Raw genomic sequence first — 12,264 nt, 5'->3', positions numbered from 1 at the left:
CGATCTCATAGAGCATGAATAATTGCTTTCTTGGAATCTGAAGATACTGCACGCGTGGCGTGGTGCGCTCGCTCTACCAATTTGTATCCAATAGAGAAAGTCTGGGATCCACTAGGGAGACTGCACCACATCGGCATCCACCAACATCTCTCCAAGACTTGCGAGCAACTCTGCAGGAAGAATGGGCCTTATTGCCTCAACGTGTGACTGATGACGACACTCACAGCATGTCCCGTCGTTGTCAGGCATGTAATGCTGCCAGAGGTGGTTACACCCAATACTCAGCACATTAACCAGTTGTCGGAATGTGTGCAAAATCGTTGTGATGGAAAAAACGAACATTTTTGTCTGCCGTTATGCATGTTGCAGTTTACGTTTGTATTCTTTACATTGTTTTTATTTTCCTATCACCTGTTTAAACTGTTTTGTGGCAAAATAAACGCAACCTTGCAAAATTCCTCATTGTTGCTTTAATTTTGGACACTAGTGTATTAGACAGAAGTGAGACCATTTAATTCTGTATATAGAGGAAGAATGCACAGCGGGTTTAACATTCAGAAATCGGATTTGAATGCTGTTTGTTTGTGAGAAGATTTTGTTGTATTTCGTGTATGAAGGTCGCCCAGCACGTACTAAAACTGAACAGCAGCAAGGTCGTGGCCTATCGACACAGCGGTCTATCATTCTGTGATACTGCTGCTCGCTTTGGTTAGGATTGCACAACTATCATGCGAACGTGCAATCGACGGTTTCAGGAGGGCTGAACCGCCACGCAAGATCTCAACGGCTCCATGTAGCTAACGCCCGAAAGGACAGACATTGTTTTACTCGTCTGTGCAGGACCGTACAGGCGCGTCACCATATTGAGTAAGGAAAGTGGCTTGTTAACTCCAACCAACTCCGAAGATAAGATACTGTTTGGAGGAATTTTCTCTACGCTTAAAATGATTGCGTACAGTCAAGATACTTTTAAATCAATCCTACTATATTTCACTTCCACAAACAGAATATCACATAACAGTTTTCACATAAATGAATCATACACTCCTGGAAATTGAAATAAGAACACCGTGAATTCATTGTCCCAGGAAGGGGAAACTTTATTGACACATTCCTGGGGTCAAATACATCACATGATCACACTGACAGAACCACAGGCACATAGACACAGGCAACAGAGCATGCACAATGTCGGCACTAGTACAGTGTATATCCACCTTTCGCAGCAATGCAGGCTGCTATTCTCCCATGGAGACGATCGTAGAGATGCGGGATGTAGTCCTGTGGAACGGCTTGCCATGCCATTTCCACCTGGCGCCTCAGTTGGACCAGCGTTCGTGCTGGACGTGCAGACCGCGTGAGACGACGCTTCATCCAGTCCCAAACATGCTCAATGGGGGACAGATCCGGAGATCTTGCTGGCCAGGGTAGTTGACTTACACCTTCTAGAGCACGTTGGGTGGCACGGGATACATGCGGACGTGCATTGTCCTGTTGGAACAGCAAGTTCCCTTGCCGGTCTAGGAATGGTAGAACGATGGGTTCGATGACGGTTTGGATGTACCGTGCACTATTCAGTGTCCCCTCGACGATCACCAGAGGAGTACGGCCAGTGTAGGAGATCGCTCCCCACACCATGATGCCGGGTGTTGGCCCTGTGTACCTGCACGGCGCCAAACACGCAAACGACCATCATTGGCACCAAGACAGAAGCGACTCTCATCGCTGAAGACGACACGTCTCCATTCGTCCCTCCATTCACGCCTGTCGCGACACCACTGAAGGCGGGCTGCACGATGTTGGGGCGTGAGCGGAAGACGGCCTAACGGTGCGCGGGACCGTAGCCCAGCTTCATGGAGCCGGTTGCGAATGGTCCTCGCCGATACCCCAGGAGCAACAGTGTCCCTAATTTGCTGGGAAGTGGCGGTGCGGTCCCCTACGGCACTGCGTAGGATCCTACGGTCTTGGCGTGCATCCGTGCGTCGCTGCGGTCCGGTCCCAGGTCGACGGGCACGTGCACCTTCCGCCGATCACTGGCGACAACATCGATGTACTGTGGAGACCTCACGCCCCACGTGTTGAGCAATTCGGCGGTACGTCCACCCGGCCTCCCGCATGCCCACTATACGCCCTCGCTCAAAGTCCGTCAACTGCACATACGGTTCACGTCCACGCTGTCGCGGCATTCTACCAGTGTTAAAGACTACGATGGAGCTCCGTATGCCACGGCAAACTGGCTGACACTGACGGCGGCGGTGCACAAATGCTGCGCAGCTAGCGCCATTCGACGGCCAACACCGCGGTTCCTGGTGTGTCCGCTGTGCCGTGCGTGTGATCATTGCTTGTACAGCCCTCTCGCAGTGTCCGGAGCAAGTATGGTGGGTCTGACACACCGGTGTCAATGTGTTCTTTTTTCCATTTCCAGGAGTGTATTTCGTAAGCCCAGTGACCTGTGGTCCGTCAGACACTATTACGTACTTCTACAATAAATACAGTCCCAAAAAATCTCTCAAGGTTCTCGCAAGTCCACCATCCGCAACTCTAGAGAGTAAGTAACTAAGTCAAAAGTAAGTGTCTTTTTCTTTTCTTTTTCACATTACAACTAGTCACAATAATGGCTGACGTAGCACCGTCACGGAGTAAGGTGCGCTTGCTCCTTGTGCTGGGCTTGTAGCTTCTGTGACTAGCTACCCAACCATTTGCCCGCGTCGATCAACCGCTCACATTGTAGTATTCTCTTGACACACATCCACCCTGCGCACACCGAAAACGGGCGCGCGGTAGACACTCTCCCGTCTCTCACGCTCGTACGTAAAATATCGGGTGTTCGAGACGTTAGAAAGCCGATGGTCTCTAGAATTTACACCGAAATTCTCGAGGCACTACAAGCTGTATATTTAAGTATTGATTTATTATTAGATATTTTGTACATCAACAAGCTAGCAGCCTGGTTATCCCCCGCAGAGTAAGAATTGAAGGGAAAACTATGGATGTTCATGCGTGGCGATAACCACTTTGCTAACAATGGTAACTGCATGTTAAGTGGCGCAATTAAAGGTGTCCTATTGGTCTGTCGTCCGGTTTCGGTACATACAGGATTTGGCTTGAACACTTCATGCCTACTTCCGTTTTTTTCTCCCTTTCTGCATACGCCATCGACCTAGCACTGTAGTGTCAATATTTCGTGAATGTAAATGTCGCAGTTTCTGCTGGTAGCGCCGAGCGCCGATTACGTCAGCATATTCCCTCACACGTCTCCGCTTACCGCAAAAAGCAGTCGTGCCATTTACATCTTTTTCAGCAACCATTTTTGAAGAATGCCCATGTGAATAAATGTAGCATACTAGTTGCGTTAAAAATTTAACGCAACTGTTGTGCTATTTCTCCACATCGGAAATCTTGTTTTGCGATTCACACTGCGATCGCCCCCCGCCCCCCCCCCCCCCCCCCGTCTGCCCTCCCCCCCCCCCCCCCCCAGTGCAATGGACTTCTTTGTGCCACCTATACTTGCTTCACACAGTCAAAGAGAAGGACTGGACGTGATGGGAGCTCAAAAAGTAATTCCTTCAAATGGCTCTGAGCACTATGGGACTTAACAGCTATGGTCAACAGTCCCCTAGAACTAATTAAACCTAACTAACCTAAGGACAGCACACAACACCCAGTCATCACGAGGCAGGGAAAATCCCTGACCCCGCCGGGAATCGAACCCGGGCGTGAGAAGCGAGAACGCTACCGCATGACCTCGAGCTGCGGACAGTAATTCCTTCACACAGTAAAGTAAATTTATGTTCTACTACAATATCAAAAGAACAGTTTCATATATTTACCGAAAATTGCAAAAAAAATGTAATATAAAATAAAAATATCTGCTCCTGACAGTACCTTTCCGATATCGATATGTAGGGGGAAAGTATCAACGAAAATTATCGATATTTCTTGGGAAGTCATTGATATACCGTTATTTTATCAACAGCCCTAATTGGCACCACATATTCTTTTGAGGCCAGTCCCGGTTCTGTGCACATCATCACGGTGAATGCTTCCATGTGTATAAGTTTCGAGGAAAACGAGCGTTGTCAGATTGTATTCGTCATCGTCGTATGGGCCGACCACCTGGTGTGGCGGTATAGGATGCCATTGTGTACGGGACACGATCGCATACATGTGCCTTATTTCCCAAGCAGCAAAATTTCTCAGGGCAAACACAATCGCAATTACTTTGAGGCAAAGAGCTGAATTCGACCCAATCTCAATTTTGCCTAGCGACATATTTTCCAGCCAAAGATACTCAATTGCAAGAATCATTTTGATGAACTAAACTATTTTATGACTTGCCTTAGCGCACTGACAGATGACGCTATTCTGATTGTATACATTTTCAATACAAATGTTATCTTTTCTCTGAGATTCCTGGCTAACCACACCCTCCGAAATCACGACATATTGGGAAATAAACAGCCAAATATTTGTGACAAGCAGGCAACATAAATACCATTGCTGCTTGTTTCTGTCGCAACAATTTAAGCTGTACTGTTATACTCCCACCTAACCACACCCTCGGCAGTCGCGACATACGTAGTTATGACAAGCAACAATAGAAATGTCACTGGTGCTCGTTTCACACACAGCAATTTCACCCTTCGTTTACTAATCAGATTGAAGTCACGAAGTCGAAGGTACTCATTAGTGAGAGCGCGCTCATATAAAGGGTGATCAGAAGTAGTCAGAATTCCCGTAATGGTGTTGCAGGGTAGGTTGCGCTGAGACATAATAATTAAGAAAAAAATGGATAGGCCGGGCCATTTTAACTGGGGTTGAACTTAGGCAACCAGGTCACAGTGCCCGTAAATTCATGAGGCTCGCCGGAGATGGTGTCGCCAAACGTGTTATTCTTTTGGTTTCCTAAAACCCAACAAAAGGGCGATGCAAAAATTGGACGTGGGACGATAATAGAGATGGAACCGGAGCCAAAGGCTGAGCGGTGTCGTGCACTATCATCTACACTACGAGAACAACTGACAGTAATTGTATCTGACGGGCCGCTTGAATTTGCACGCGTTAGGGCCTAATTGAATAACTCCACAGCCAATTAACTCGGAAACTGCACAAATATTGAATATTTTTCTTAACAATTATTTCTCAGCGCAGCCTACCCTGCGACGCCCTTAGAACCGTTTCTGGCCACCGTGTATGTAAATAACATCGAATATTCAAGAACGTACTTCTGTCACTTGAATAACGAGTCCCACAAGTTGCTACAAACGCTAAGATGATAAAACATATTAGCATATAATACGTTACGAACCTTCTTCACTCCACTTCATAATCAACATTCTTAAACACTACGTTACGCGGCAGACTTGCAACTTATGTCTCGAGTATCATTAATCTTAGAGTTTCTTTCGACATTTATCACTGATGCATCATTTAATAATGTGAATTTAAGAAGAAGAAATCGAACAGAGCGAGACGTTTGTGTAATAAATGTTCAGCGCGCCGTTGCCTTGAAACGGTATGCTGTAAGCTGTGATACCAAAGCTGCGAAACCAATATGGCGTCCATCGCTTGGATGCATCGAGTGACACGTCATTTCGGTGTCACTTCGTAGTAAGCTATAGAAGCCCTTGCAGCTGAAACCCATTGTCTGAGAAGCTTCTCGTTGGCTAATAGCACAGCGAGTTTCAATGGTGGGATAGAATTTTATGCTTAGGATACAAGAACTCCTGGTTAGTATAGACAGCAATTTGGATAGCACTCGGTTCATTTCTGGCGTATTAAGTCAGGTGGCTGTGCCCTACTCTCGAGCTCTAAGTGACATTTCCTTTCAACAAGACAATGCAAGACCGCGTGTTGACTGTGCTGTCCTGACGTTCCTCAGTACAGAGGGTACCGACTATTGCTCTGGACAGCATGTCCTCCTCATCTCTCACCCGTAGAAAACATGTGATCACTGCTCGCCGTGACACTGGTACGTCACTGCATCTGGTGAACACTAAGCTCAGAACTCTAAGCTCAGTTACAATCAAAGCCGAGCAACGTTACAATCCACTATTGTTGCCAGAAGTGGCATGTCTGTATACTACGTTTCGAACTCTGTACACTCCCAGACCGCCTACAAATTTAATTACGTCTTTCCTACTTTCCTACTATACTGTGTACGCGCAACAAATAACATTTTCCTATCCTTGCTGGTGTTACAAATTTAATCGTCAGAAATGTACTCGTCTAGAGCTAGCCCGAGTGACATTACGCTATAATCATTCAGACATAAAGCGTTGCTGTGGCTCTGTCATTACGGCTATTCTAAATATGGTATATGTAGGGTGTATCAAGAAGAATCATCCGATTTGGAACGTCTATATTTCTGAAACTAATAAACATATACAATGAATTTTCTGTTTCGATGAACGGGAAACTCGAATGAAATTTTTTTTTTCATACCATTTTATAGGTGTTCAATATGCCCCCCTTGAGATGCACGGCATATGTCAATGCGGTATTCAAATTCTTCCCACAATGCAGAGAGCATGTCTTGATTTACAGCTTCCACTGCTGCTCGTATGCGATGTCTCAGTTCATTCATTGTTGTCGGTAACGGAGGCACATAAACGCAGTCTTCTATAAACCCCCACAATAAATAATCACATGCAGTCAAGTCCGGTGACCTTAGAGGCCACTAATCTGAGGCTGAATCATTTGGTCCAGTGCGACTGATACATCGTTCAGTAATCCTTGGATTTGAAATTGCCGCACTTCCAGATGCCAGTGTAGCGGTGCCCCATCCTATTGGTAAATGAAGTCGCTCGAATGAGTCTTAAACTGTAGGGAAAGAAAGTTCTCGAGCTTATCGAGATACAAGCTTCCTGCAACAGTGTTCTCGGCGAAGAAAAATGGACCACACACCTCTTCCCGTGAAAATGAACAAAACCCATTACATTTTTGTGAGTCTCTCTCCTGTTGTACAACTTCGGTACCCCATATTCTCGCATTATGACGGTTCACCTTTGCATTTAAATGGAATGTTGCCTCGTCACTCAACACGAAGTGTGGAGGAAAAGTGTGATCCTCCTGTCACGTCCACGACGAGCTTGCAGTAGCTGAAATTTTGTATGGTTTCATGTGTAAATGTCGACGCAACACACGCCAGACGGATATCGGAGGTATGTTGAGCTGTCGAGCTGTATGGCTAACGGATTTCTGCGGACTCCTTGTGAAACAATGGCGGACGCTTTCGACGTCTGCGTCAAACACTCGGGAACGGCCCGGCGGTCTGCCTTTACACAAACAACCTGTTTCTCAGATTTGTTCATGCTATCGTCTAACGCTCTGTGCTATAGGAGGGTCCACACCATATCTAGTATGAAAGTCACGCAAAGTGCTTTCTATTGTCCCGACACCATTTTTCCTATAACTGAAGTGGGCGCACACTGGTGCTACCTAGCGGGACCCATATAAAACTAGAGAATTAGCTCTTTCCAACAGTACGTTGTTCAAGGACATATCTCAAATAACACAATAGTTATGTTTTTGTAAGTCGGATGATTCTTTTTGATACACCTTGTACAGTGTATTACAGCAGAGAATATTTGACTTTTAAGTATCATGTCTTATTTTTTTCTTTTCTTTGTTGTTATTTCACTCCTCTCGCCCCACCTGGGTAGGGGTGGGCCATAAGAGATACAATACTCCATCCTTCAGCCAAGACCATTTTTAAAAATAACAAATTGCGAAAAATAAGACATTAGGACGATTTTCTTTGTTAAGTTAAAAGTCAGACATGGACAACTAAAAACCGAAAATATATGGATTTGAAACACACATCGCTGGAATGTGAAATGCGACTAAGAAAAAGCACAGAAGCGTTGCAGTTTCACTTACAATCTGAAGGACTTGCACAGGGAGGGAAGTATTTCGAGAGGAGAGAGTATAGAATTGAAGAGTGTGGGTAGAAAAGATAGCGGTCTATTAGGCAGGAGAACTGTGGAGATGAAGGTAGGAGGTGGAGTGTATAATGGGAAGACAGAGGATGGGAAAGACATGGGGTGAGGAGGAGTTTGGTGTATGGATAGGCTAGTGGTAACAAGACTCATCAGGATAGCCGAGACCACTAACGTGCTGCTTACTGGACTCGGGTAGGTGCGTCGGCCCCGGATCGAATTCGCTCGGCGGATTAACGACGACGGCCGGTGTACCAGCCAGCCTGGATGTGGTTTTAGGCGGTTTTCCACATCCTACTAGGTGAATACCGGGCTGGTCCCCACGTCCCGTCTCAGTTACACGACTCACAGACATTTGAAACACATTCACACTCTTTCACGATCTACACTCGACGCAGACAGCTGGGGTTTACTAATTCCATTCTGAGGGGTACAGGGTGGCGGCAGGAAGGACGTCCGACCACCCCTTCAAATGAACATGCCAAATGCGGTTAACCATGACCGACCCTGCGTAACCGCGGGACAAGGCGCAAGCGATAGATAGAATAGGCTAGTGGTAACAAGAGGAGTGTTATGTTGATGGACAGAAAGAGAAAGAGAAGCACTGATGTAGAGTCGGGTAGATGAGGAAGGATTAAAGTTGATAGGAGGGGTAAATATTGGGTCAGACCTGATGGTCTGGGAGAGCGAGTTGGTTGAAGTTGGGTTGGAATAGGATGTGAAGTGTACACAGGTGTAGGGACAGGGGCACGTGTTTGCAGAAGCACAACAGCATATCACAATTGGTTATGAGAAGGGTGACAATGAGGTTATAGGAATCTAGTTAGTGGATGGTATAGAAAATGCGGAGGTGTTCGACGTGGGTCAGGAGGGGTGGGAAGTTGATGAAATGGCATAGGATCCATGTGGGGGAATGCAAATGGATGCGGAAATAGAAACGGAGTGTGTGGTGTTCGAGGATTTAGAGGGACTTATGGAACTTTGGTTTGGCTGCGATCCATGCATCATTTGCATGACAGAGTTTGGGTCAGATCAACGATTTGTAGGTGTTGAGAATAGTGGAGGGATGTAATCCACAAGATCGGCTTCTCAGTAGTTTTAGCCTGTTGTTGGCTTTCTGTTGTATGGCTAATACACTACTGGCCATTAAAATTGCTACACCACGAAGATGACGTGCTACAGACGCGAAATTTAACCGACAACTAGAAGATGCTGTGATATGCAAATGATTAGCTTTTCAGAGCATTCACACTAGGTTGGAGCCGATGGCGACACCTACAACTTGCTGACATGAGGAAAGTTTCCAACCGATTTCTCATACATAAACAGCAGTTGACCGGCGTTGCCTGGTGAAACGTTGTGATGTCTCGTGCAAGGAGGAGAAATGCGTACCATCACGTTTCCGACTTTGATAAAGGTCGGATTGTAGCCTATCGCGATTGCGGTTTATCGTATCGCGACATTGCTGCTCGCGTTGGTCGAGATCCAATGAATGTTAGCAGAATATGGAATTGGTGGGTTCAAGAGGGTAATACCGAACGCCGTGCTGGATCCCAGCGGTCTCGTATCACTAGCAGTCGAGATAACAGGCATGGCTGTAACGGATCGTGCAGCTACGTCTCTATCCCTGAGTCAACAGATGGGGACGTTGGCAAGACAACAACCATCTGCACGAACAGTTCGACGACGTTTGCAGCAGCATGAACTGTCAGATCGTGGACCATGGCTGCAGTTACCCTTGACGCTGCATGAAGGACAGGAGCGCCTGCGATGGTGTACTCAACAACGAACCTGGGTGCACGAATGGCAAAACGTCATTTTTTAGGATGAATCCAGGTTCTGTTTACAGCATCATGATGGTCGCATCCTTGTTTGGCGACATCGCGGTGAACGCACATTGAAAGCGTGTATTCGTCATCGCCATACTGGGGTATCACCCGGCGTGATGATATGGGGTGCCATTGTTTACAAGTCTCGGTCACCTCTTGTTCGCATTGACGGCACTTTGAACAGTAGACGTTACATTTCAGATGGCTCTATCCTTCATTCGATCTCTGCGAAACCTTACATTTCAGCAGGATAATGCACGACCGTATGTTGCATGTTTCCTGGATACAGAAAATGTTCGACTGCTGCCCTGGCCAGCACATTCTCAAGATCTCTCACCAATTGAAAACGTCTGGTCAATGGTGGCCGAGCAACTGGCTCGTCACAATACGCCAGTCACTAGTCTTGATGAACTGTGGTATCGTGTTGAAGCTGCATGGGCAGCTGTACCTGTACACGCCATCCAAGCTCTGTTCGACCCAATGCCCAGGCGTATCAAGGCCGTTATTAGGGCCAGAGATGGTTGTTCTGGGTACTGATTTCTCAGGCTCTATGCGCCCAAACTGCGTGAAAATGTAATCACATATCAGTTCTAGTATAATATATTTCTCCAATGAATACCAGTTCATCATCTGCACTTTTTCTTGGTGTAGCAATTTTAATGGCCAGTAGTGTAAGTGAGGGTTGCTGCTCGAGGGTTGTCCGAGATATTTTAGTGTATTTGTTAATCTCATGCCACGTCACGTTATGCAAATGTCCTTTCTCCCGCGCTCCATTCCGCTCCACACACACACACACACACACACACTCACACACACACACACACACACACACACACTTGGAACAGTGCAATTAGTCGGCGGCCCCCTGCACCGAGCAAAGACGCTGGAGCTAAATCTGGCGGTGCAGTCTTCGTGTTTGGAGTGTCGCGCTGCCGGGGTTTCTAGCAAGCCGGCGGTGCCCCTGCCAGCGGCTGCAGTGTTAACTGGGGGCTCATTCCAGCGGGCGGTGTCGCAACCTTCTCTGAGGGAAACGTACGGCCCCCAGCGCCCTGGCCTCTCGCCAGCGGTGCCACTTTATCATGCGTGCCTGAGCGACCGGCCGCTGCCCTGTCTTCCCGCACTCGCTCGCATTCCGCCGCCCACTACCCCGAATCCCACTGCTGTCTCGAGAATCCTGTAATAGCGTTCTTGTACTTGCAGTGAGCGCGAGTTCGACGTAAGAAGCGTTCAGCGGATAGTGCTGTACCGCCGACCGAGCAGTCGAGGCGCGACCTACGACACCTCGCCTCCCCCCTCCCCCCCCCCCCCCCCGCGCTTCAATACTGCCGCTACTTCGCTCCCACTTTTCAAATTCCACAGAAGCCCTCCTTCTCACCTGCTAAACCAGCTCGCCTCCAGGAGAGCACGTGACGGAGGAATGGCTTGGCAACAGGCTAGAGCATTCCAAGTGGTACATCATATGCGAAATTATTAAGGAATAGACTAAAGGTAAAATTTTGTACATGGCTGCACGTTCAGAGACCGTGAATAATAAATATGCCAAAAGGGCATAGTCACAACCTGCACCACCCAAGTAACGAGCAGCCCTTAGTGGCTCGCCATTACAGTTTTTTATCCTAAATATCTTTGTGAATAATGCCCTTTTGGCATATTTATTATTTTATAAATGACGTATAAGTACTGCCAGTCTTTCACGATAATTCCGTACTTATAATTTATATCATACGTTCTTAGTCATAATTCTGTCACCTTGTTATAGACCATTCTTTCGTTATAATTCTGACGAAGACACTCCTAGCAGTGTCGAAACCCGGTTAATTCGTTAAAAATTAGTGACCGAGGGCTGTTTTCTTTTAATTGAGACTAAAGGTACTTTCAGGAACGTTTTTACAGGAAGGAAAAAACAGAATGGGTTTCGGATAACACGATCTTCCTTAGAGAGGGTTTCTTCAGTCTGCCTCTTTATTAAAAAACACAGAGAGTACAATCACTCCATATACATATCCCTTATCGACTATGAGAAAGTTTTTGATAACGTTAACAGAGTTAAAATGTGGCAAATTTTAGAAATGGATGATATACGTTAGCATATGGTAAATGTAATTTGAAGTATGTTCATACAAACAAAACTGAAGTACAAAGAGCAAGTGTGTTTGTGAGAACCATCTCTCAAGAACTGAGAAAAGGGTGTCCTTTATCACCCACATTATTTAATATATAGGGTGGTCAGAACAGTCTGAAAAGATTTTAAGGGTGTTGGAGGTTAGGTTTTGCTGAGAAATAATTGTCAAGAAAACAATTCGAAATGTTGCGCCGTTTCCGAGTTAATTAGCACTGACTTTAGCCTATCAGGCTATTACGCAGGCAGTTTCAAGGGGTCCGCCAGATACAATTAGTGTCAGTTGTCCTCATAGCGTAGGTGATAGCGCACCAGACTCCTCAGCCTTTGGCTCGGGTTCGTTCCTTACGATCGTCCTACGTCCGTTTTTTGTATC

At 46.5% G+C, this 12,264-nt stretch overlaps 1 protein-coding gene across 2 annotated transcripts in view; it reads left to right on the top strand.

Annotated features, from left to right (window-relative positions):
• Window positions 1-12,264, top strand: part of LOC126278030 (nidogen) — a 297,135-nt gene that overhangs the window by 14,049 nt on the left and 270,822 nt on the right. The window lies entirely within an intron of this gene.

Source organism: Schistocerca gregaria, chromosome 6, assembly GCF_023897955.1.
Source record: "Schistocerca gregaria isolate iqSchGreg1 chromosome 6, iqSchGreg1.2, whole genome shotgun sequence".
Classification (NCBI taxonomy): domain Eukaryota; kingdom Metazoa; phylum Arthropoda; class Insecta; order Orthoptera; family Acrididae; genus Schistocerca; species Schistocerca gregaria.
This window is presented reverse-complemented; position numbering and strand designations above follow the sequence as displayed.